We start from the raw sequence: 27,475 nt of genomic DNA on the forward strand, positions 1-27,475 counted from the left end.
GGTTTATTCCTAGGTATCTTATTGTTTTGGGTGCAATTGTAAATGGGATTGACTCCTTAAGTTCCCTTTCTTCTGTCTTGTTGTTCGTGTAGGGAAATGCAACTGATTTCTGTGCATTGATTTTATATCCTGACACTGTACTGAATTCCTGTACAAGTTCTAGCAGTTTTGGAGTGGAGTTTTTTCGGTTTTCCACATATAGTATCATATCATCTGTGAAGAGTGATAGTTTGACTTCTTCTTTGCCGATTTGGATGCCTTTAATTTCCTTTTGTTGTTTGATTGCTGAGGCTAGAACTTTTAGAACTATGTTTAATAGCAGTGGTGATAATGGACATCCCTGCCGTGTTCCTGACCTTAACGGAAAAGCTTTCAGTTTTTCCCCATTGAGAATGGTATTTGCGGTGGGTTATTTGTAGATGGCCTTGATAATATTGAGGTATGTGCCCTCTATCCCTATACTTTGAATAGTTTTGATCAGGAAGGGATGCTGTACTTTGTCAAATGCTTTTTCAGCATCTATTGAGAGCATCATATGGTTCTTATTCTTTCTTTTATTAATGTATTGTATCACATGGATTGATATGTGGATGTTGAACCGAACTTGCAGTCCTGGAATAAATCCCACTTGGTCGTGGTGAATAATCCTTTTAATGTACTGTTGAATCCTATTGGCTAGTATTTTGGTGAGAATTTTCGCATCTGTATTCATCAAGGATATTGGTCTGTAGTTTTTTTTATTGATGGGATCCTTGTCTGGTTTTGGGTTCAAGGTGATGCTAGCCTCATAAAAGGAGTTTAGAAGTTTTCCTTCCGGGCGCCTGGGTGGCTCAGTGGGTTAAGCCGCTGCCTTCGGCTCAGGTCATGATCTCAGTGTCCTGGGATCGAGTCCCGCATCGGGCTCTCTGCTCAGCAGGGAGCCTGCTTCCTCCTCTCTCTCTGCCTGCCTCTCTGCCTACTTGTGTTCTGTCAAATAAATAAAAAAAAAAAATCTTTAAAAAAAAAAAAAGAAGAAGAAGTTTTCCTTCCATTTCTAATTTTTGGAATAATTTCAGGATACTAGGAATTAGTTCTTCTTTAAGTGTTTGGTAGAATTCCCCTGGGGAAGCCATCTGGCCCTGGGCTTTTGTTTGTTTAGAGATTTTTGATGACTGTTTCAATCTCCTTACTGGTTATTGGTCTGTTCAGGTTTTCTGTTTCTTCCTGGTTCAGTTGTGGTAGTTTATATGTCTCTAGGTATGTATCCATTTCTTCCAGATTGTCAAGTTTGTTGGCGTAGAGTTGCTCACAATATGTTCTTATAATTGTTTTATTTCTTTGGTGTTAGTTGTGATCTCTCCTCTTTCATTCATGATTTTATTTGTTTGGGTCCTTTCTCTTTTCTTTTTGATGTCTGGCCAGGGGGTTATCAATCTTATTAATTGTTTCAAAGCACCAGCTCCTAGTTTCATTGATTTGTTCTATTGTTTTTTTGGTTTCTATTTCATTGATTTCTGCTCTGATCTTTATGATTTCTCTTCTCCTGCTGGGTTTAGGGTTTCTTTCTTGTTCTTTCTCCAGCTTCTTTAGGTTAAGGGTTAGGTTGTTTTCTTGAGACCTTTCTTGTTTCTTTGAAATGTTTGTACCGCTATATATTTTCCTCTCAGGACTGCCTTTGCTGTGTCCCACAGATTTTGAACTGTTGTGTTTTCATTATCATTTGTTTCCATGAATTTTTTCAATTCTTCTTTAGTTTCCTGGTTGACCCATTCATTCTTTAAAAGGGTGCTGTTTAGTCTCCATGTATTGGGGTTCTTTCCATACTTCCTCTGGTGGTTGAGTTCTAGCTTCAGAGCAATGTGTTCTGAAAATATGCAGGGAATGATCCCAATCTTTTGATACCAGTTGAGACCTGATTTAGGACCCAGGATGTGATCTATTCTGGTGAATGTTCCATGTGCACTAGAGAAGAATGTGTATTCTGTTGCTTTGGGATGAAATGTTCTGAATGTATCTGTGATGTCCACCTGGACCAGTGTGTCATTTAAGACCTTTATTTCCTTGTTGATCTTTTGCTTGGATGATCTGTCCATTTCAGTGAGGGGAGTGTTAAAGTTCCCTACTGTTATTGTATTATTGTTGATGTGTTTCTTTGGTTTTGTTATTAATTGGTTTATATAGTTGGCTGCTCCCACGTTGGAGGCATAGATATTTAAAATTGTTAGATCTTCTTGTTGGACATATCCTTTGAGTATGATATAGTGTCCTTTCTCATCTCTTATTATACTGTTTGGCTTAAAATCTAATTGATCTGATGTAAGGATTGCACTCCTGCTTTCTTCTGATGTCCATTAGCATGGTAAATTCTTTTCCACCCCCTCACTTTAAATCTGGAGGTGTCTTCGGGTCTAAAAAGTGTTTCTTGGAGGCAACATATAGATGGGTTTTGTTTTTTTATCCATTCTGATACCCTGTGTCTTTTGATTGGGGCATTTACCCCATTAACATTCAGGGTAACTATTGAGAGATATGAATTTAGTGCCATTGTATTGCCTGTAAAATGACTGTTACTGTATATGGTCTCTGTTCCTTTCTGATCTACTACTTTTAGGCTCTCTCTTTGCTTAGAGGCCCCCTTTCAGTATTTCCTGTAGAGCTGGTTTGGCGTTTGCAAATTCTTTCAGTTATTGTTTGTCCTGGAAGCTTTTTATCTCTCCTTCTATTTTCAGTGATAGCCTAGCTGGATATAGTATTCTTGGCTGCATGTTTTTCTCATTTAGTGCTCTGAATATATCATGCCAGCTCTTTCTGGCCTGCCAGGTCTCTGTGGATCTGGCCTGCCAGGTCTCTGTGGATAAGTTTGCTGCCAATCTAATATTTTTACCATTGTATGTTACAGACTTCTTTTCCTGGGCTGCTTTCAGGATTTTCTCTTTGTCACTAAGACTTGTAAATTTTACTATTAGGTGAAGGGGTGTGGACCTATTCGTATTGATTTTGAGGGGCATTCTCTGTGCCTCCTGGATTTTGATGCTTGTTCCCTTTGCAATAATTGGGAAATTCTCCCCAATAATTCTCTCTAGTATACCTTCTGCTCCCCTCTCTCCATCTTCTTCTTCTGGAATCCCAATTATTCTAATGTTGTTTTGTCTTATGGTGTCACTTATCTCAAATTCTCCCTTCATAGTCCAGTAGCTGTTTGTCCCTCTTTTGCTCAGCTTCTTAATTCTCTGTCATTTGGTCTTCTATATCACGAATTCTTTCTTCTGCCTCATTTATGCTATCAATGAGAGCCTCCATTTTTTATTGCACTCATTAGTAGCCTTTTTGATTTCAGCTTGGTTAGATTTTAGTTCTTTTATTTCTCCAGAAAGGGCTTTTATATCTCCCAAGAGGGTTTCTCTACTATCTCCCATACCTTTTTCGAGCCCGGCTAGAACCTTGAGAATCATCATTCTGAACTCTAGATCTGACATATTACCAATATCTGTATTGATTAGGTCCCTATCCTTCGGTACTGCCTCTTGTTCTTTTTTTTGTGGTTCATTTTTCTGCCTTGTCATTTTGTCCAGATAAGAGTATATGAAGGTGCAAGTAAAATACTAAAAGGGTGGGAAAGTCCCCAGAAAAATATGCTTTAACCAAATCATAAGAGATCCCAAATCCTTGGTGGGAGAAAAGGGATAAAAAGAGGTTCAGAAAAAAAAAAAAAAACAAAGAAACAATTAAAAAAAGAAAATGAATAAAGAAAAATAAAAAAAGAAATATATATATTTATATATATATATATATATATATATATATATATATGATAAACCATTTGAAAAACGTTAAAAAAGAAAAGGTTAAAAGTTAAAAAAAATTTAGAAGGAGAAAAAAAAATTGAAAAAGAAAAAAAATTTAAATTAACTGCAAGACTAAAAAATCATGAGTTCCGTGCTTTGCTTTCTCCTCCTCTGGAATTCCGCTGTTCTCCTTGTATTGAAACTGCACTCCTTGGTAGGTGAACTTGGTCCTGCCTGGATTTCTTGTTGATCTTTTAGATGAGGGGCCTGTTGTAGTGATTCTCATGTGTCTTTTCCCCAGGCAGAATTGCACAGCCCTTACCAGGGGCCGGGCTGAGTAATCTGCTTGGGTTTGCTTTCAGGAGCTTTTGTTCCCTGAATGCTTTCCGAAGAGTTCCAGAGGATGGGAATGGAAATGGCGGCCTCCCAGTCTCCAGCCCAGAGGAGCTGAGTGCTCAGGGCCCCACTCTTCAATGCACCTTCAGAGAATAGCGCCCAATTACTCCCATCTCCCTGGCTTCTGGCCGCACTCAGAGCTCACCAAGCCTGCGACCGTTTCAAGGTAACCCTGAGCTGAGAGCTCACTCCTCGGCTCTGTCTCTGTAACCAGCTTCTCGGTTCTAATACCTGCAAGCTCTGCAACACTCAGACACCCCCGGTCCTTCTGTGGCCTTGCGGGACCTGAGGCCTTGCTGACCCTGCATGGTCTTCACCCCGGTTTAGCCTGTGGAGTGATGTCCCTCAGCGGAACAGACTTCCTGATTTTGTGCTCCGTTGCTCCGCTGCTTGCCGGGAGCTGGCCCTTCCCTCCGCGGTCTATCTTCACCTCGCTTTGGATTGACTTCTCCACCAGTCCTACCTTTCAGAAAGTGGTTGATTTTCTGTTTCTAGAATTGCTGTTCTTCTTCTCTTTGATCTCCCTTTGGATTTGTGGGTGTTTGCAATCTTTAGATAAGCTATCTAGCTGATTTCCTGCTACTTCTCTGCCATCTTGACTCCTCCCCCAAGATTGGGAGTTCTTGTCACCCTGCCTCAGGTTTGATATGTGCTAGAACAGTTAACAGATCTCAGGAAAGCCCTTTATTTATTATTACTGATATTCTAAAGAATTATCAAGCTATTACTGATTTATTATAAAGGATACAACTCAGAAAGTCAGATGGAAGAGATGTATAGGGCAAGGTGTATGGGAAGGGAGGGTTGCACCCTGCCAGCCCTTCCATATGTTGACTAACCTGGAAACTCTGCAAACCTGGTCATGTAGTGTATGTTCTGGAGTTTGCACTACATAGACATGATGAATTAAACCAGGGACCATAGGTGCCAACTAAACCTCCCCTCTCTCTCTCCCTTCTCCAGAGACTGAGAGATAGGACTGAAAGCCTCAGACCAGGCTTTGGTCTTTCTGGTGACCAGGCCCTATCCCAAAGCCATCTAGGGTCCCACTGAGGGTTGTCTTAGATTAGGTGCTCCTGTGACTTAGGAAATTATGTAGGATTTGAGAGCTCTGTGTCAGGAACTAGGGAGAAAGACCAGGTATCTATTTCTCATTGTACCACATCTTCTATGATCAAAAAGAAGCCCTGAGAAAGACTGCTGCTTCTCTCACGCCTGCTGAAACATCCAGAATGCACAGAACTCTCCTTTTTATTCAATCACAGAAGTGATAACCAAATAACCCCTTTTTTTTTCCTAGCTAAGTCATCTTCTTGCTTTTCAATCTCACATTTACAACAGATAATAAAGAAGCCTGTCCCCCCAACAACCTTTTTTTTTTTTTTTTGTATCTCTCCTAGCCTTTAACACATTGCCCTGTCTATAGCATACTCCCAAAATATTTTGAACGGACTCTAAAATTAGCACCAGAGTAGCTTCTTGAAGTTTTCATTCTTTTACATATTAATAAACATTAAAAACAACCATCACAACAATGAAGACTTGCAAAAATTGAATTCCACTTGTGTGGAATTGTGCTTAAAAACTATGCTATGCATTCTCTCTAATTCTTAAAATATGTCAAGGTATGTCTTTGTTTCCACACTTAATACATGAAGCTCAGACAGCTTAATTGACTTCCCCAGAGTGACACAGCTGAGATTCAAATATAGGACTGTTTGTAACTCCTCATGCCAGAAACTTTTTAAGAGTTGTCTATATATATGAACTGGATTTTTACAAAATGAAATAGAGTTGGCAAAAGTTACAGTGTTATTTTTACTGCCCTATTTTCTAGTGCCTCCAAAACTTTGGTACATCCCTATCCGAAACCCCATGGGTGGAGATATATTTTATATTTCTACATGAGGTTAATTTCATCTATTATAATATCCATGATGATGAAGAAAATGAAATTAGCTCTGTATCAATGTTTTTACATTGGAAAGCTTACATCTATTTAGTATTTTGCCTTAAAATTCAAGAAGAAGGGGGTATTTTCCTTACTGTACAGCTTTGTGTGTGAATACAAAATAGTAAAAAAAAAAAAAAATAGAAGTGACTATTCACTTCTATCAATAGGGTACAGTTTTATCCCTAGAGGTTTACTGCTTATATAGAGCAATCAGTACCTTCTCAGTATTAGTGTGTGGCGGGGGTGTATAAAAACAGCAACACTTTAAGCTTTGAATTTTATAATAAAAACCATCAAGTAGCAATTTTTTATCCCCATTTTCTATCCTCTATCCAGGTGAAAGTATTTACCCTTTGTATCACTAGTTCATTACTGTCAGAATTTTACCATCAGACAATCTGTTGATTGAAGACGATAGCTTTTTGGATAAGAGGTAGAGGGCAACTTAACTAATAAATGTGGCAGAATGATATTGACAAAGTTTTAGACTCTGCATTCTAGCTAGCATATATTCTGCATATAAATGGGAAAAAATCACATAGTCTGACAAATGCTAATGTTTCATAGAAAATTCTTTCCTGAGCTCTCTATTTTGCACAGATCTGATGGGAATTAAAAAGCTCTCTCACCTCAACTGAAAATTTGATATTTAGAACTCAACTCATGTCAAATTTGGATCCCAGTTTAACCCCTGATTAATTGAAACATGTCCTATATTTCTTGTTTTTTATTGTCCTTTGAAATATGCCATATGAAAATCTTCATAAATCCATTATTTCATCATATAGTTAAATGATAAATTGGGATGGCATCAGTTTAACAAAAAATGCAGGATTTTTGTCAAGTTAAGATTAAAAATGTTTCATTATTCAATTTACTCAGCCATACTTTCTACAGGAATTCAATACCTGCAGCTTTCCCAACCCTCTGTGGAATACTCCATCATCTAAGGTATGACCTCAGAACATCTCTTGGGTGAGCATGCATGTTAAAGGAAAAGAAAGGGATTACAGAATATTAATGTTTCCCAAAATTTACTTCTCTGTTGTGGAAGAAGATTATTCCTACCTGTTTCTTTTTTATTTTTTTTAAGGTTTAATTATTTGAGAGAGAGAGCTTTGGGGCTCTCTCTCTCAAATAAAATAAGGGAGTAAGGGAGAGTAAAGGGGGGGAGGGGCAGGGAGAGGGAGAGAGAATCTGCAGCAGATTCTGCACTGATCATGGAGCCCAACACAGGTCTCGATCTCAGGACCCTGAGATCATGATCTGAGTAGAAAGCAAGAGTTGGACACTAAACTGACTGTGATAGCACCAATCAGGTGTCCTGGTTCCTATCCATTTCTATGCAAATTGCTGTGTGTCCTGCTGAAATTGAGATTCCTTCCCCACAGACATTGGCCTTTTGGCCAAGGGAGTGTGATCAGAAGTTAAATATATCACATCGAAGCACAAATCTTCAATGGCTGTTGTGTCTGTTTCTGCCAATTCTCTGGTTATTATCCCCCCTTTCTCTGCGAACTATATGTCCCAGGTAGACGTCTCACCTTCACCCTGGGCCCTTGAATAAAAGGACCTGAGAAGGGGCACCTGGGGGGCTCAGTGGGTTTAGCTTCTGCCTTCAGCTCAGGTCATGATCTCAGGGTCCTGAGATCAAGCCCCGCATTGGGCTCTCTGCTCAGCGGGGAGCCTGCTTCCTCCTCTCTCTCTCTGCCTGCCTCTCTGCCTACTTGTGATCTCTGTCTGTCATATAAATAAATAAAATCTTTAAAAAAAAAGGACCTGAGAAGCAGAGACCCATAGCTGCTAACGTTAAACAGCAGTGAGGAATAAATGTCTGTTTCCGTAAAATCATCCTTGAGTACATTTCCCCATAAGCAGGTGTTGGGTTGGGATGGGTTTCTATTAGTATAGCATTCTGAACCTATTGAGATTTGGAGGTTGTTGATTACCATAGCACAGCTGACTAATGAAAAGTAGTTGTTTGTACTTTTCACTCCAGGAAATTATGAATAGCGTGGGTTTATTTCAACAATAAAGACAAGAAAATGGTTAATTCCTTCTAGGGTTTAGAGCAGAGCATTGGGATTAATCTCATCTTAGATCTGCTCTGGTTTAAACATGGATTCATGGGTGATAGCTACTACTTGCAATTTATGAATATATGGAAATAATGGTCTATTATTTGGAACTTTATTACGTTGTGATATAAACAATGAATAGCTATTTTTCAACAATAATTGTTTTTATTCCCAAAGGCAAACATTTCCAAGTCTAATTCTGTTCCCATCAAATCTAAGAAACCGTCAAAGACTTTTGTTGAACTGAAATGGAATTTTATTGTATTGAATACTTTAAAAACAAATAGAACTTTGACTATAGTTGTAAATCTTATACTATGCTTCATTTTAATATGGTTTATTTTGTGTAAACTTGATTTGAATGTAACGATTATCTGGTCTATTACACCAAATTTAAGTAAACAAATTAAATAGTTAACAGGTTTAGAACAGCTCTGCAACTATGAATATTGTATAATCATTGGGGTTCCCACTCCTTGATCTTTATAATAGCTATAAAAATAACATTTAAACACAAACTCTACCCATAATGGAATCTGAAAAGTAAAGATTTACCTCTACTTCACCCTATACTCTTGCTTTTTAGAGGTAATAGCTGTCTCTTTTCTTAAAAAAAAAAATTCTATTTTTAGCTCAGCTTGTTACTCCCTCTGCCTGTGATCCTAAATGTCATTCTTGAACCTTGACTTCTTGATTTGTCAACTTTTGAGTTTACCAATTGACTTGTGATATGGTAAACTAGCCATTTAAAGCACTCACACCAATGTTCATCAAGCTTTGACATGCATACAGATCACCTAGTGATCTAATTAAAATACAATTATAATTTAGGACATGCAACATTTTAATCATACTTATTATTTGGTCTGTTTGAATTGGATTCCTCTGTCAACATGGGAAAAAATGATCATGTTTTAAAACATTTTTCTTCAGGTGCCTGGGTAGCTTAGTGGGTTGAGGCCTCTGCCTTTAGCTCAGGTTATGATCTCAGGGTTCTGGGATGGAGCCCCACATCGGGCTCTCTGCTCAGCAGGGAGCCTGCTTCCCCCTCTCTCTCTGCCTGCCTCTCCACCTGCTTGTGATCTCTATCTGCCAGATAAATAAATAAAATCTTTTAAAAAGAAGGACATTTTTCTTGGATATTCCTTCAGGTCCTCTTACAGTTTTTTAGCTGTAAATGTCTGCCTATTGCTTTCAAAATCAAATCTGATATTTTGAATGTAGAGTTCTAGATTCAAAATCTCTTTTTTTTCTGAATTTTAAAGACATTGCTACATTTTCTAGTTTCCAGTAATGCTGATGGAAAACGCAAATCTTATTTTTATCCTTGGAAAGGTAAACTCATTTTTCTTTTTAGATGATTGTATACATTTTAATTCATACTTGGCATTCTGAGTTTTATTAGGATGAACCTAGGATTGGGTTGTTTCAAATTCATTATGCTGTGCATGTAAAGTTCCCTTAAAATCTGACGGCTTGTGCCTGGATTTCAGTTACTAAAAATCGCTTCTTATACTTTTTTTTTCCTTCCTCTCTACCATTCTCTACTATTGAACATTTGAGTAATCTCTGAGCCCAATTCTACTGACTTTTGTATCTCTTGACAGTGAGTTGTTTGCTGTGTGTACATCTCCTAATTTTTTATTAAGCTATGGATATAATGTATAGTAAGAATGGACAGAGAGAAATGAGATTTAGGCCTGGAAATGTGTAGGTGTCTTCTGCTGTATCCTTAGTATAAGGTGTTGGGTCTATAGAGTCAGGAGGTGAGCTGAATTTGGAATTTTTGTTGCTATATTTACTCTTGATGCAAGACTAGAGTCAAATTGCTCTACTGTTTCCTTGTGTTTATGTTGAATCTGGTGTGCTGGAGAGATTTTCTTTCGTTTTAAAATTTTATTTATTTATTTATTTATTCATTTGAGACAGAGAGACACAGAGAGAACATGAGCAGGGGAGAGAAGCAGAGGGAGAGAGAGAAGTAGACTCTCTGCTGAGCCAGGAACCTGACACAGGGCTCAAACCCAGGACCCAGAGATCATGACCTGAGCCCAAAGCAGATGCTTAACCCATCTGAACCACCCAGGTGCCCCAAGTTTTTCTTGAGATTTTCTTGTACCCTTGGGCTTCATTTTTTCTTGTGCCATGGCGTGAGTATCTCTTCACATTTTTTCCTCTCCTCCAGAAATGTTATTGCATGTCTGGCTATTTTTACCCTGCTGGTGTTGTGTCTTCTCCTGATCCAGCCTTAGTCCTAAGTGGGCTTCATGTCCCTGGCTCTCAAGGGTGGAGTTTCCTCTGTGATCCTGCTCCTTGTCCCTATGCCAGCCAGCCTCTGCCTTGTATATTTTGCAGGTTTTTTGCTGGAACATTTTTTCTGCCTTTCCTCATGAGTACATATGGGATTGGTATGGGATGCTACTGTATGGAATTCTGGATGCATGAATGTGTGTTGCCCCCTGTCAGGAGTAGGATTTTCTCTTTTACTTTTTTAGCCATAATGAAAAGTCCCCAGGGTAGTAGAATTTCCTTTGATGTTTAAGGTGTTTTAGAATTTTATTTCATCAAGACTTTTAGGCTTGGAGCTTTAGGCTTTTTTCACCATGATCATCTCTTTATTCCTCTAGTCCTGCCCATCAAGGAAGGATCTCCTCAGCCTCCCACTTTGCCCCTGGTCTTGTGCATGAGCACCAATGGAGGTCATTGGAAGAGAGTAGGAACAAAATTGCTTGTGCTTACAGCTTCCCAGGGTTCTTTTCTCTCCTGCTAACCCACATTCTGGCTTTAGCTATCATGATGGGTAATTGTTTTTCAAAATTTACTTGATAGAGAGATCACAAGTAGATAGAGAGGCAGGCAGAGAAAGAGGGAGAGGCAGACTCCCAGCTGAGCAGAGAGCCCAATATGAGGCTCCATCCCAGGACCCTGAGATCATGACCTGAGCCAAAGAAAGAGGCTTAACCCACTGAGCCATCCAGGTGCCCCATCAGGATGGGTAATTTTATATGTCAACTTGTCTGGGCCACAGTGCCCACATATGTGGTCAAGTGTTCCTCTGGATGTTTCTGTGAGAGTGTTTTTCGGCAAGCTTCACATTTAAATGGGTGAACTATGTGTAAGGCCAGTTGCCTTCTACTGTATGGCTTGGCCTCATCCAATCAGTGGAAGGCCCGAATAAAACAAAAGTCTGACATCTTCTGAGCTGGGAGAGTTCTGCCATCAGAGGCCTTTGTAGTGACCTAAAATATCAGTTCTTCCCTGTGTTTCCATCTGGCTGGTTTATCCTACAGATTCCAGACTTGCCAGTCTCTGTAAATGTGTGAGCCAACTCCTTAAATTTTCTCTCTGTCTTTTCTCCTTCTCACTTGCCGATTGCTTCTGATTCTCTGGAGGATGCTGACTGATAGAACAATTAAAATAAATTTACATGGATTCTTATAATCTTACAACCTACTTGTATGATACTTGAATTTCTTCCTCCCTTGTTGTGCCACAGGTGAGTCAAAGATTATATCCCATCACTCTGAGGAAGGATCTGTCTTCCCTTGAATTTTAGGCTCTAGGATTACCTTGCAAATTCATCTTTCTGACAGGTTTGAGAAAAATTAGGATTTTTAAAAAAGTTTTTCACCACTTTTTTCTTATTTATTTATTTATTGTATTTATTTTTTTGGGGAACACAATATTCTTTCCAGCTGTCTAAATCCTAGACATAAGACTTTTCAGTGATAATCTTCTGTAATCTCTCTTTGCCTAAAAGTAGTTTTCTTTTTAAGATTTTTTTTAAATTTCTTTTCAGCATAACAGTATTCACTGTTTTTGTACCACACCCAGTGCTCTATGCAATATGTGCCCTCCCTAATACCCACCACCTGGTTCCCCCAACCTCCTACCCCCTGACCCTTCAGTACCCTCAGATTGTTTTTCAGAGTCCATAGTCTATCATGGTTCACCTCCCCTTCCAATTTCCCTGAACTCCCTTCTCCTATCCATCCTCCCTTGTCCTTCATGTTATTTGTTATGCTCCACAAATAGGTGAAACCATATGATAATTGACTCTCTCTGCTTGACTGATTTCACTCAGCATAATCTCTTCCAGTCCCATCCATGCTTCTACAAAAGGTGGGTATTTATCCTTTCTGATGGAGGCATAATACTCCATAGTGTATATGGACCACATCTTCCTTATCCATTCGTCCACTGAAGGGCATCTTGGTTCTTTCCAGTTTGGCGACTGTAGCCATTGCTGCTATAAACATTGGGGTACAGATGGCTCTTCTTTTCACTACATCTGTATCATTAGGGTAAATACCCAATAGTGTAATTGCAAGATCATAGGGAAGCTCTATTTTTAATTTCTTGAGGAATCTTCACACTGTTCTCCAAAGTGGCTGTACCAACTTACATTCCCACCAACAGTGTAAGAGGGTTCATCTTTCTCCACATCCTCTCCAACACATGTTGTTTCCTGTCTTGCTAATTTTGGCCATTCTAACTGGTGTAAGGTGGTATCTCAATGTGGTTTTAATTTGAATCTCCCTGATGACTAGTGATGATGAGCATTTTTTCATGTGTCTGATAGCTATTTGTATGTCTTCATTGGAGAAGTGACTGTTCATATCTTCGGCCCATTTTTTGATATGATTGTCTGTTTTGTGTGTGTTGGGTTTGAGGAGTTCTTTATAGATCCTGGATACCAGTGTATCAGTACATTGTCTGTACTGTCATTTGAAAATATCTTCTCCCATTCCATGGGTTGCCTCTTTGTTTTGTTGACTGTTTTCCTTTGCTGTGCAGAAGCTTTTGATCTTGATGAAGTCCCAAAAGTTCATCTTCACTTTTGTTTCCTTTGCCTTTCAAGATATATCTTGAAAGAAGTTGCTGTGGCTGATATCGAAGAGGTTACTGCCTATGTTCTCCTCTAGGATTCTGATGGATTCCTATCTCACCTTGAGTTCTTTTATCCATTTTGAGTTTATCTTTGTGTATGGTGTAAGAGAATGTTCGAGTTTCTTTCTTCTACATATAGCTGTCCAGTTTTCCCAGCACCATTTATTGAAGAGACGGTCTTTTTTCCACTGTATTTTTTTTTCCTGTTTTGTCAAAGATTATTTGACCATAGAGTTGAGGGTCCATATCTGGGCTCTTTACTCTGTTCCACTGGTCTATGTGTCTGTTTTTATGCCAATACCATGCTGTCTTGGTGATCCCAGCTTTGTACTAAAGCTTGAAATCAGGTAACGTGATGCCCCCAGTTTTATTTTTGTTTTTCAACATTTCCTTAGTGATTCTGGGTCTCTTCTGATTCCATACACATTCTAGGATTGTTTGTTCCAGCTCTTTGAAAAATGCCAGTGGAATTTTGATCGGAATGGCATTAAAAGTATAGATTTCTCTAGGCAGTATAGACATTTTAACAATGTTTATTCTTCCGATCCAAGAGCATGGAATGGTCTTCTGTCTTGTTGTGTCTTCTTCAACTTCTTTCATGAGTGTTCTGTAGTTCCTTGAGTACAGATCCTTTACCTCTTTGGTTAGGTTTATTCCCAGGTATCTTATGGTTCTTGGTGCTATAGTAAATGGAATCGATTCTCTAATTTCCCTTTCTGTATTTTCATTGTTAGTGTATAAGAAAGCCACTGATTTCTGTACATTGACTTTGTATCCTGCCACGTTGCTGAATTGCTATATGAGTTCTAATAGTTGGGGGGTGGAGTCTTTTGGGTTTTCCATATAAAGAATCATGTCATCTGCAAAGAGAGTTTGACTTCTTCATTGCCAATTGGATACCTTTATTTCTCTTTGTTGTCTGATTGCTGTTGCTCGGACTTCTAATACTATGTTGAACAAGAATGGTGAGAGTGGGCATCCTTGTCGTGTTCCTGATCTCAACGGGAAGGCTGCAGTCATCCCATTGAGGATGATATTTGCTGTGGGTCTTTCATAGATAGGTGTTATGAAGTTCAGATATGTTCCCTCTGTCCCTATACATTGAAGTGTTTTAATCAGGAATGGATGCTGGATTTTGTCAAATGCTTTTTCTGCATCAATGGAGAGGACTATGTGGTTCTTCTCTATTCTCTTATTAATTTGCTCTATCACATTGATTGATTTGTGAATGTTGAACCTTCCTGGTAGCCCAGGGATGAATCCCACCTGTTCATGATGGATAATCTTTTTAATGTACTGTTGGATCCTGTTTGCTAGGATCTTGTTGAGAATCTTGGCATCCATATTCATCAGTGATTTTGGTCTGAAATTCTCCTTTTTGGTAGGGTCTTTGCCTGGTTTAGGGATCAGGGTAATGCTGGCTTCATAGAAAGAGTCTGGAAGTTTTCCTTCTGCTTCAATTTTTTGAAGCAGCTTCAGGAGAATAGAGATAACACTTTGCTTTATGCACTTAATAGTCTTTGCTGTTGATTCCAATTATTTCCAGTCAGATCTTATAAATAAAGAGCAGGAAAATTATTTAATAACCAATGCAAACTATCTTTTTCTTTGCAAGTTTTATCATATGGGGACAAGTTTCATAAAACAGGATGAAGCACTAGAATGCTAATGGCTTGCTTTTCTAAAGATTATTGTAGGAATGATGCATATTTGAATTTAAATTACTAGGGCTCTGAAGTATTATCATGGCCGTGCCTTTGGAAGGCCTATAGGTAACCCTAACCATTACATCTTGGGTAAGGACAGGAAAAATAGTGCTTCCCCTGAAGAATTTGAGGAAAAGTGATTGTGTCAGTCATATGACTGAAATCACATGGAATGGCCAAGATTTCAAAGAACTTTCAAGTCAGAATAAACCTCAGAGATTATTTTCTCAACCCTTTAATTAGAGAACAAGCTGATTCCCAGAGAATATTAGATTTTACTAAAGGTTACACACAGTATATTGCCAGATTCACCATTAGTATTCTGGTCTCTTTTATCCCTGGGCTCTGCTCTCAGTGTCATCCACCATTAGACATGATCACATACGATCACAAGTTGAAACCATGCAGTTGTATGAAAACAAAAGTCCCAGGGTCAGAATTCAGACACTTCCAGTGAGTGTTTGCAATGTTTCATGCATACGCTTTGCAATGTTTCATGCATAGCTAGTTTCAAGAGATTAGAAAGTTGGTATTTCCACTTATAACTTCCTAACTTAGTTTTAATTTCTTTAACTCAGTAGGCTAGATAGGTTAAAATGTCTAGGACCAAAATCTCAGGTGAGTTGGATTTCCTGGAAACCATCTTGATTTACAGTTGAGTGGGTGAGTAGATGTTTGGCAAGCGGCCTGTTAAATGTTAAAACACTCAATTGAAGTAGAGGTGTTATATTTTCATATCTTGGTTCCTCTTTTTGGTGTCACCTCTATGGACACGCTTTTCTCTCCACACCTTTTTCATAGCTAGAATTAGAGTGAGGCACCTCAGACACACAAATCAAGAAGAGTTGGACTTGCCAGAATTCCAAGAGGAACCACCTCTTTGGATTTTGTAGCTTGGGAGTCTCTCACCCATCACGTTCTTGGCCCTTCCTTTGGCCGTTGATCTCTTCTCTGACAGTGTATGGAGAGAATGGCAGGAAGTTTCTGTCTGCAAGGCACTTTTAGCTCCAAAGAGAAGACATGTGACAATAATATCATATAGTATTGATAATATTTCAGTCAGAATGTCTTGCAACTAAAATATTCAAGTTGTGAGAATTAAGTAGATGAGATATAATGTATAGTTCAGATAACATTTTCCTGGTTATGTAACATAGATTAGCAAATAACCAATGGTTTCCTCAGAAGGATCTCACCATGGGAGGAGTCTCCTGATCTTTTTTTTTTTTTTTAAGAGTTTGTTTATTTATTTGACAGGCAGAGATCACAAGTAGGCTGAGAGAGGCAGGCGAGGGTTGGGGGGGGAGCAGAGAGCCCGATGGGGGGCTTGATCCCAGGACCCTGAGATCATGACCTGAGCTGAAGGAAGAGGCTTAACCCACTGAGCCACCCAGGCGCCACTGCTTTCAATATTTTGAAATATGTAGGATTTAACACCAAAAAGATATCAGTTATCCATAAATTTATTTATAAATGTAATATCAACCTGATAAATACCAACAGAATTCTCTCATTTCTCACCTGCCCCTTTGGCATGATTGAAGCTGAAGGGGCACTGGGTAGGGGAGAAAACAGTGTCCACTTGATAGGCCATGGGAGAGTAGTGTCATCAAGGTGATGGACAGGGAATGCCCTGAGAGGAAGTTGGAGCAGCATAGGGAGTTGGTATCGGTGGGGCAGTCCTGAAGACACAGTGAAAGGGATTTTAGGAAATAAGGAATTTGGATCAGAAAGAAGTCAAATAGGGACCAGTATGAGGATGCTGAATGGTGTACGGAAGAGAGATTTCTGATGATAGAAACTCTTACGGATATAATCTTCTCCTGGAGATGTGGAATAGCCTTCTCAAGTTGAGGGTTATTCTAGATACAGTATGATGGTGGAGAAGGAGGAAAAATGCCCATCACTTACCTAAGCACATATGGCAGCCTTACCTGCATCAATGTGGAGTACTATGTGCTCAAGGGCAATCACTTTCAGAAATGCTCTGAGTGGACTCTGGTCACAGAGCTGCTGAGCTCTCAGTAATCGAACTGATGAGAACAGGGAAGGTATGATGGGGAAGCATTGTCATGAGGTAAAATAATACCTCATGAAGTAAAAGGAAAGTTCTGGTTTTGTTTTTGCAGTGTTCAAGTTTGCTGATCTCTGTACTCCTGGAAAACAGCAATGATTAAGAAATCCCCCTACCTTTTTGCATTCTGGGAAACAGCTTGATGCAAAGAACCACCCTTCTCTGCATGATGTAAGTTTTGCAGTGTTCCCCTCGATTACCCTTGACAAGTCTAGACACAGCAATTCTAAATCCCCATTCTTTGTCTCAGGAAAGATTAACTGCCCTATTTCTTCTCACTGATGGACCTGAACAAAATGCCCAGGCATGTGACTTCACTAAAGTTTAGCTGGACTCTTCTCCTCCCCTCTGATCTCTGGCTTGCTCCTGAGGTTCTCCAAGGCAGTGGAACATAAAACAGCTCTTCTTTTATGGCCCCTCCCAAGAATGAGGACCAAAGAGAAAGCTTACGGACATACATAAAAGCATTCCTTGCTCAACTGTCTGATCATGCCACCTGTTCATTCCCCCACACCTGGTTGTTTGTGGTCTTGTTTATTCCTCCCCAAAAATGTCCTTTCTGTCTGACCTTTAAGACACTTAGGGATCAGATGGCCAGTGCATTCTCTAATTGCAGTAGTCTCCCCACCCCCATAACATTTTCCTTCCTGATGCCTGGACTTCAGTGTGTTTTTCTGACACTTTGTAACTCTTGTTTTCTTTTGCTGTCTGACATCTGCAGTGTTGCTTGTTCTCCCAAAGTGATATCTGAAGAGTGGCTAAAGCCAGAAGAGGGCTGCAGATACACACTGGAGACCTCTCTTCACGGAGGTGGGAGGTGACAACCGGCAGCTTGAAGTAATGAAGTCAAAGAATTTTCAGAAGAGTTCAGAAAAAGAGAATATACTTGGGTTAGAACCTTCAGGCATATTAGATATTCGAGGAAAATCAAGAAATCCTAGTACTGGTGACATTCAGACAACACAAGCGTGGGCACACCAACCCCTTCTTCATAGTGGAAAATACGTGTACAACTTGACTCCCCCAAAACTTACCTACGAGTTGCCCACTGTTGACTAGAAGCCCTACCAATAACATGAACAGTTGGTTAACACAGATTTTGTATGTTAGATGTATTCTCTACTCTATTCTTATAGTAAAGTGAGGTAGAGAAAAGTAAATGTTATTAAAGTTATAAGGAAGAGAAAATACATTTACATACTGTACTCTTTTAATAAAAAAAATCTGTGTGAAAGTAGACCTTTGGAGTTCCAACTCATGTTTTTCAAGGGTCAACTACAGAGGGAAAGCAATAAAGTAAGAAATCTTTCCTTTCCTCTTTCTGCTCTTCTTCCTCCTCCTTTCTTTTCTTTATTCTTTTTTAAATGATTAACTCCATGAATAATTAGACAATATAAAGGAATCCTTAAGCAGCAGTTATGATACAGTGGAAGGAGCATAGAAAATATAGATATTTGGAATCTTCTACTTTCACAATAGTTACCACTTTGACACTAAAAGTCATTTTATGTATTTGACAGTTAAATGAAGGGAGTAGAATTGGTATTGTGAACAGAAGCATCTAAAATGAAGTAAAAATGTCAAGAGGCCATATATTGGAGCCGGGGGGCCCTGAGCAGGTTAGGCTTATGCTCAATCGTACTTGGATAGAACATGAACTTTTTAGACTGCCAACCACAAATAGCATATCCTGTTGGTATTCTCAGAATGAGATTTATTTTGCCATACTCCAGCCTAGCAGTTAGCATAGTAACCTGGCCTATGTCTGTCATAATTTTTCCAAAACAACTTACACAAGCATTTGGTTTTGCCTTTATAAACTCTTTCTCCTCCCTCCTTGCAGCACATTTAATTTTCCTTCTGAATTGCTGACTCACTGATTCAAATTCCTAAAAACCCCAAATAAACTTTAGGTTTGCTTTATTGCCTAGGTCTTTCTTCTTCAAGGTATTATCTGTCTAAAAATCTAAAAATCCAAGTTCTGTTTTATCTTCAGCAGGATTCACTGGCTTTCATAAAATATGAAAAGGCTGCTGTCAGAGCTTCAAAGATGCAATACAGAATGTTATTGAAGTCAAGTCCTTAAAGAAAGCTTTGGAAGAAAATTATTCTAAGGACAAGTAACATAATGATTATGATTATGATACAAGTAAATGATGATGTGAAGTAATTATCTGAAATGAGCAAACATGAAAAGAAGCCATAATATTGGCAAACCAATAAATCATTTAAAAGAAAAAAAAAAAAAAACAGCCAAGATGGAACTTGGGCCCAAATGAGTGCCCATTCCAAATTTTCCATCATTGCCTTCTGAAAAAGACTTTGTAGTTCCCCCTGAACTCTAGAAGACACCAGCTGACCCCAACATAAAAACATTAAGTGAACAACAACAACAACCAAAAAACAAACAAAAAAGAGAGAGAGAACGTCTGAAAGCCCTGTTAGCAGTAGGAGTGATGGGGAAGAAAGATATGAAGAAGAAAAATTTTTACCATCTTTCCTGCCTGAGGATAGTGATTTGACAGTGGTGATGGCTTCTTCATTGGGAAAATTATTGTTCATATCGAAAGAGGGAAAGTGGTTGCCATTCTTCAGTTAAGGAACAGAGAAGCCCCAAAAATCATTACCCTAAAAAGACATCCTTGAAGCCTATGGAGTTAGAGGAAATGGTAAAAACTGTTCAAGGATTGAAGACAGGAAGTCTGAATCCATGCTTTCCTCTTCTTTCTCAGGATCCAAGAGCTCTGGAAAGACATTATGGGGAAAAACTGGCTCTGAATAGCAAAATGGCAGTTTGTCCTCAAAATAAACTTGAGTTCAAGAATCTGTCTCTTTAGGGGCACCTGGGTGGCTTAGTGGGTTAAAGCCTCTGCCTTCAATTCAGGTCATGATCCCAGGGTCCTGGGGTAGGGTCCCATATAGGGCTCTCTGCCCAGCAGGGAGCCTGCTTCCTCCTCTTTCTCTGCCTGCCTCTCTGCTTACTTGTGATCTCTGTCTGTCAAATAAATAAAATCTTTAAAAAAACAAGAAAAGAATCTGTCTCTTTAAAAATAAACAATTGCAGCTCATGGTTTATGGGAAGCAAGCAGGAGTTGCTGTTCTTTCGAATAACAAATTAGAATTGTTGTTTTTGGGGAAGAATGTACATTTGATGAGTGATTAGTGAATTCTCTATGAACATTTCCCTCTAAAATTTTTTTTTTACTAACCTTTAATTTATTTTTTATTTTTTATTAACATATAATGTATTATTAGTCCCAGGGGTACAGGTCTGTGAATCATCAGGCTTACACATTTCACAGCACTCACCATAGCACATACCCTACCAGTGTCCATAACCCAGCCACCCTCTCCCTATTCCCCTTCCCCCCAGCAACCTTCAGTTTGTTTTGTGAGATTGAGTCTCTTATGGCTTGTCTCCCTCCGGATCCCATCTTGTTTCATTTTTACCTTCCCTACCTCCCAACCTGCCCCCCCCCCCCGCCCCACATTGCCTCTCAAGTTCTTCCCATCAGGGACATCATTGCAAATGGCAAGATTTCATTTCTTTTGATCTAGCTTATTATTTAAACATGTATTTGACTCAGCCTCTTTGGAGTAGTCCTGGAAATAAGTTTGTTTTGTCTCTGTTTTCTTTTTTAAGTGTGTTCAAGTTACATTTATGTAAGCCTTTCACAAACCAAGTATATATTTAAACTCATTTTCAGTAATGAAAATGAAATGATTTTGGATTCATAATTGTCTCCTATTTTTCATTTGTTTTTATCATGAAATACATTTCACTGGTTCAACTCTAGTGTGTTTGCCTTGAAAATAAATGTCAAGATAAATACAAAGTAATAATAGAAAATTATTTGTAGGAAATTATAGCAATTGAAAACAGATCAACTTTAGGGCCTCTGGGTAGTTCATTAGGTTAAGCATCTACCTTCAACTTAGGTCATGATCCCAGGGTCCTGGGATGGAGCCTCTTACTGGGCTCCCTGCTCAGCGGGGAGTCCTCCTCTCTCCTCCCTTTGCCTCTCCCCACTGCTTGTTCTCTCTCTGTCTCTCTCAAGTAAACAAAATATTTAAAATAAAATAGAAAATAGATGACCTTTGTTAAGTTATGCCTGTTAGCCAAACTAAGATAAACTGTTATTATGGGAAAAAAAAACTTTTATTATGGGTATATAGGTAATAAATTATACCAATAAAAATTATTTTTAAATGTAGTTTAAAAAATAAAATAAAATAAATCCCTCAAGAAATCTCAAATGTTGGCACCAGGCATTTAGCACCGATGCCTCTGTGAAAAGATTTATGTTTGCAAACCATCTGTCAGTGAGTAACTACTTTCTCTTGGAGTGATTGGGTTAGTTTATTAAAAACTTGTAGAACGTTATTTTTTCCTTTTATGCAAACTCCCATAAAGAAACTTAACTACAGGTAATTTGACAAATGAAATGGTAAGTATCCTTTTATCACCATAGGAAGAAATGATTTTATCACCACAGGTAGTGAAAGACAGCCATTGCCAGAAAACATGTAACTTTTGCATCTAATCAGTCAGAGCACCCATTTTAAAGTGCATTTAAATGAAAGTGGAAACATATTTATCAAAGCAGCCCAATGCCAATTTTCAGGAGAATTTTACAAAAGCAGCGCTTTCATCAGATTATCAAAGGCAAGTGAGAATTGCCCTTTTGGACTTATAAAGGAGAAGAGAGAAGGAAAATTGACTTATATGACTAGCATCATTAAAATTAAGTAGGATGTGAAAATATTTACACAGAGTAAATGCTGCAAGTAAGTTAGCTATTTCAAATGTCTTCAGTTTGCACTGGCCCAACTCTCAGTGCTAAATCTTGACATTTTGACTTAGATTTGCAATTTTTTATACCCATCTTGTACAAAAACACTCAGCATACAGTTAGCTATTGATGCGTATTTATCGAGTGTTAACAATCATCCGGGAAGTGTATTAAGATTTTTATTACTTAGTCTTCAACTCCATAAGATGGCCACCATATTAAGAGGAAGAAATCAGGGCACAGAAGGTACAACTCGCTTACTCAACTTCCAACAAGTACTAAGTGACAGATTTGGGATTCACACTGTGAGCTCAACTTCAAGCCTGTGCTCTTAAACTGCCCTGCCTCACAGTCATAAATCTGGAAATTTTAGGAAAGACCATTACAGAAATTAACCTCACTTGTCCCTTTTCCTTTTTTTTTTTTTTGCTTTCTTTTTTCCTTGTACTCTCCCTGTACTTCTCCTTGGATAGCTTTGCAGCAGTAGGGAGATTTGTTAACAGGAGGGTGTGACATTTATTATTTAAATTTCCCCTTGACAGCTGGCATCAGGAAAGTGCCATTCTACTCTATATTTTTGACCTCTAAAATCTGCTTTTGGGGAGTTAAAAAGATAAGCATTGTTGCGGCGCCTGGGTGGCTCAGTGGGTTAAAGCCTCTGCCTTCAGCCCGGGTCATAATTTCGGTGTCCTGGAATGGAGCCCCACATTGGGCTCTCTGCTTGGCAGGGAACCTGCTTCCTCCTGTCTCTCTGCCTGTCTCTCTGCCTACTTGTGTTATCTGTCAAATAAATAAATAAAATCTTAAAAATAAAAAAAAAAAAAAGATAAGCATTGTTAAAAAATCCCATAGCCGGTTCCTTAAGTCAAAATTTCCACTCATGCACTAACCTGCTAAGTAGTGGCTCTAGTAAGCTTACACTGTGTTTAGAGCAGCATTCAAAACATACCACAGCTTCTCCTGGTTCAAGAAGAAACCAATTTAATTTCATGTTAATTTAGCAGAAAGACTTTGCACACTCAATAGTCACATGACCAGATTGCTTAACTGTCGGAGGCTTTCTTAACCTTTCCTGTCGATAAATTATAACTAAGATCCTTTCTTTTCTGAGAAGAAATTATGCACATAAATGAGTTTTAAAGTTAAACTATTCTTTGTCAGAATAGATATGTTTGATTATGAGAAACGTTTCTCTTTATTTCAAAAGATTTTATTTACTTATTTGACAGAGACACAATGAACACATGCAGGGGGGAGTGGAAGAGGAAGATGCAGGCTTCTTGCTGAGCAGGGAGCCTGATGCGGGGCTCAGTTCCAGGACCCTGGGATCACGACTGGAGCAGAAGGCAGAAGCTTAACACCTGAGCTACCCAGGCGTGCCTGGAAACATAGTTTCTTCACATGCTGTGTTAATTAAAGCCAGAGAAAAGCTCATCACACTTCTGGTTATCTGAATTCATCTTTACTCATTTATGGATTTATGTATATTTTTGTTCTGTAAATCTCAAATGTCTACTACTGTTGCTGATACTAGAGTTAGAGTAGTTAACAAGGTTGATCATAGATCCAGCTTCTATAAGGTTTACATTTGGATGGACATGTTATTTCTGGAGGATATTTTTTTCCTATTAAAAATTCAGTAGGAAGCAATTTATCATTGACTCGCCCAACTCTATGTATAATTATAGCTGTCCATTCAGAAGAATTTGTGAATTACTATCAATGTTAGAGAGTCTGGGTAAAAATAAATAAATAACCTGTGTTGACCTGTGAGAATGTCTTCAGATCAGGGTACCTCAGGGGGCAATCAGTTACATAATTAGGTTCATATGCATTTCACGATCATTAGATCCTGTACCAGGTTAAGTACGTAAGTAACATTATTGAATATGTTGCTGTGCTTTCACGGATTTCTTTTAGTTGATACTTCACGTAAGTACAACCTAATCCATTATCACATAAATTCCATCTTGTATTTATAAGAGAGCAGTCACATAGAACTTTATCAAGGCTTTTATACTTCTTTAAAACCTGGAAACTTGGAAAGATGTGATTACTTATTCTTAAGCAAAAGTACTTCAAAAGGAGGAAGGAATCATAATTATCCAAAGTTTGCAAACTGTTTTCCCCAGATTTACATGATTTTTTTTTTTAACTTTTAGGATGAAGTTAGTGTTTTTGCATAAGTACTACGTACTAAGCTGGGAATTCAAAAGTTCTTGAAAATTGTAAGTTTAAAAATTAATCCATATTACTAAAATGTAACCATTTTCAACATCTGTGGAATATCAAGCTAGTTGAATATGTTCATCTGTGTCTGTGTACAAGTGGGCAGGTAAATGGACGGATGGAAAGAGGAGCAGAAGCTATTTTGTAGAAATTGAATTACAATACAATTATTTAAAATATTTAACTTAACTATACTTGAACTTACCAAAAAATGAAATGGGAATGAAGCTAGCAGCGCTGAACTTTAAATGTGTTTCATAAACACAAATTTATTCATTCTTTTTAAAAACTCTTTATAATTAAAGGTAAAGAGTTAAAATATACTGAGATCGGTATAATTTTAAGTTTCATTCTTAGATAGTATCAATTTAATCCTGCCATTAAAGATGAAAGTAACACATCTGTACTCACCTCTTTCCTCTTAGATTTTGTAGCTATTTCTGTTTTGTAAACATATTTAAAATCTGCATTTACTTCGTAACCGTAATCTCTGTACTTGTTTTATTTTTGTATTTTGGATTTAATGGATCCACTGCCCTTCCCCAGTTACATTCATAATATTTGAGGGACTTTTAAAACACCATCTCCAGTTTGGCTGGGTTTCATTGTCATAGGAATATTTTTAATGCCTTTTCAGTTAAGACTCACAGATGATACAGTGTTGGGATTTCTGCTTGCACTTAAAATTTTATAATTATCTATTTGTGGCTTTTTTTTATTCGTAAGAGGATACTGAGCACTCATTACTGTGTTAGACTAAGTGTACAGAAGATGTATACTTTGAAATTCCTGACCTGGGAAACTTTAAAGTTGAACAGTTGACCATATACTATACTAAATACAGTAAAATTATGTCCCGGATGTTGTATGGATTTTCAAAAAGGGAAGAAGTGTTTGGACAGAAGCACAGAGATGAGAAATAGTCATGTAGAAGTATCATCAGAATTTCGACAGTGTCGGGAGTACATGGTAAGACCCAGAAGGATGGCTGAAAGTCAGGGGCAGAAGGTGTAGACCAGTCCCTAAAGGTCTTGAAACCCAAACTTTCTTCATAAGCAGGTGTATCACAAAACTGTGTCCATCAATTCCAGCTCCGCTCCTACACCCTGAGTTGTATGCTGTCGAAATTCAACTGCCTTTTGGCACGGAGTATTACATTTGTCCTTTTTTCACGGCACTTTTAAGATGGCTCTATCACAGAGTTGACTTTTTCAGGAATGGCTCTGATAACACACATATTCCCTAAAAAAAAAAAAAAAAAAAAAAAAAAAAGACACACGTTTGACAATGTCTGCCAGTTGCTTTTGCACTGGAGAACAATTTGGCTACAAATAATATCACAATTTCACACCTTCTTTCTTTCAATATCTACTCTACTATTTTCAAGTAATAGATTTTGCTTTATGGAATGGTGAAGACAGCTTAATGTTAAGCCCTTACAAGTGACTTGCTTCTTCTCTTAGAATACCAAAGAATTTTGTCTGTTATATCCTTTAAGATTTATCGGTGTGTGTGTGTGTGTGCATGTGCGCATGCACGCGTGCGTGTATTGGGGGGTTATGAATTTCTCTAAGTTGTCATCTCTCGTTTTTTTTCCTGAAAATAAAAATGTGTACCCTTTCATTTGTGATTTCAGTTCTTTATGTACTCTGGGAATATTTTGCTGGATTATATCTTGGATAATTGTCTGGTTTATTTGTTAACCTCTTTATTGTTAAGTATCATCATCTGGCCTTTTTTAAAATTCATTGTCTTCTAATTAATTATATATTTCTCTCTTCCCTTTACACTCCTGTTAAATCAATATGCCAGGTGTTTTTTGTTTTTTGTTTTTTTTTCATTTTGAAACCTTTCTTTCTGGTTCTAATTGTTTACTTACCCTGTTTTGACCTTGTTTAGAATCTTTATTTTCCCCTCATCTTTAAATTCCCCACTTTTATATCTTTGCATTGACTTGTCATCTTGTCCCGGAGCTCTTGTTTTGTTGAATCTAGTTGCTTAAATTCTGTAGCATGAGGACTTCTCATGTAATTATTCTCTATTCCTTGGGTTGTGTTCAATTTCAAACTGGGGGTGGTTGCGTTATTTTGTCCTGTTTTTGTTTTACTCAGTGTATTAATACAGTGACTGTGCCTTTTTTCTGCGCCTATCACTCTTGTTTCATTTGGGATTTATATTCGTACCTCATCATATTTTACTAGGTGGGAATTTCCTCAGACATCCTTTGTCTTTGTCTTGCTGTGGTAGCTGAAATATTCACTCACCTTGGCCCTGGAAGAAGATGTCCACTCCCCAGTCCCTAGAGCCTTTGGATATGTTACTTTAAGTGTCAAAAGAGCCTTCAGGAAGGGAGCAAGTTAAGGATTTTGAAGATAAGACCCAGATTATTTCTGGATTACCTGAGTGGCACTGGTATAATTGAAAGAATCCTTAGAAGAGGGAGGTAGGAGAGTGATTCACCAGAGAAGCAGTGGAAGCAGATACAATGGAAGCAGATGTTGAAATGATGTGTTTTATAGACGAGGGGAGGGAACTAGAGCCAAGGAATGCAGGCAGCCTCTAAAGCCTGGAAAGGAAAAGAGATCCGATTCTCCTCTAGAGTCTCTAGACTGAACCGATCTTCCTAACACCTTGATTTCAGGCTCTGAGATCCAGATGGGACTTCTGACCTCCAGTACTGTAAGAATAAATTTGTATTTGAAGCCACTAAATTTGTTCCACTTTACTATAGCAGAAATAGGACATGGATACAGTAAAGGATCCTTAGGACAATTCTTTCTCTTAGATCTGGACATCATCTGAACCATTTTACTGGTGGGTGAAATTATTCTTTTTTTTCCCCTTCCTAAGAGTATTGACTATTAAGTTCATAATTCTCCTTAGCCACTAGCCTGGTCAAGGAAGCAGTTGTGATTATTCATTGATTATATATTCTTTTTATCTCTGTCTGTCAATCCCTTCCTGATGCCCTGCTTTGTGGACATGTGTTTTAAGGGGCATGACTTCTCTCTTTAGGAATGAATTCTGTCATATGTACCTACCATACTATGTTTGCCCATTCTTCTTGAGTTAGAAACTAAACTAAACTAAAATTACAGTTCTTTGCTAGTATAGATAATGGTATAGGTATAACTCTGTAACAATCCCTTTATGGAATGAGATTATAGGTCATGGGTTAGATGCTTATTTAATTTTGTAATAGTTGACTAACTGTTCTTCCACATGGCTGCATAAGACATTTTAGATCATGAAGATTCTTTTTTTTTTTAACCTGTATCCTTATAATCCTTTGTATAGTTTGACCTAATTTTTACCGGTGTGTCCATGTAAAATAGTATCTAATTTTTATTTTCATTTTTTTCTGATAGCTAACAAGGCTGAATGTTTCTGGGTGATGGTGCCTGCCATTCAGTAGCTCTAAAAGGCTGAGTCCCTAGTTAGTGAGGGGTATGTATAGAGGCAGCTCCTACTATGGCCAACGGAGACTGAAGGAGACATAGATCTTGGCCTGGTCCTAGTACAGCTGATAAGGTGGCAGTAAATGCAGATTGTCCCTAAGGGAGGGGGTGTATGCAATGGTGGATGGGAGGT

The 27,475-nt window shown here is 38.3% G+C and overlaps 1 protein-coding gene and 1 long non-coding RNA gene across 2 annotated transcripts in view; both read left to right on the plus strand.

The window, feature by feature from the left end:
• The window catches only part of LOC131831192 (protein FAM170A-like), an 85,400-nt gene that overhangs the window by 48,306 nt on the left and 9,619 nt on the right, over positions 1-27,475 (plus strand). The window lies entirely within an intron of this gene.
• LOC131832569 (uncharacterized) lies at positions 3,005-18,099 on the plus strand. The gene is made up of 4 exons (XR_009354101.1): positions 3,005-4,326; positions 7,012-7,065; positions 16,918-17,033; positions 17,584-18,099. It is a non-coding gene; the product is annotated as an uncharacterized LOC131832569 (long non-coding RNA).

Source organism: Mustela lutreola, chromosome 5, assembly GCF_030435805.1.
Source record: "Mustela lutreola isolate mMusLut2 chromosome 5, mMusLut2.pri, whole genome shotgun sequence".
Lineage (NCBI taxonomy): Eukaryota > Metazoa > Chordata > Mammalia > Carnivora > Mustelidae > Mustela > Mustela lutreola.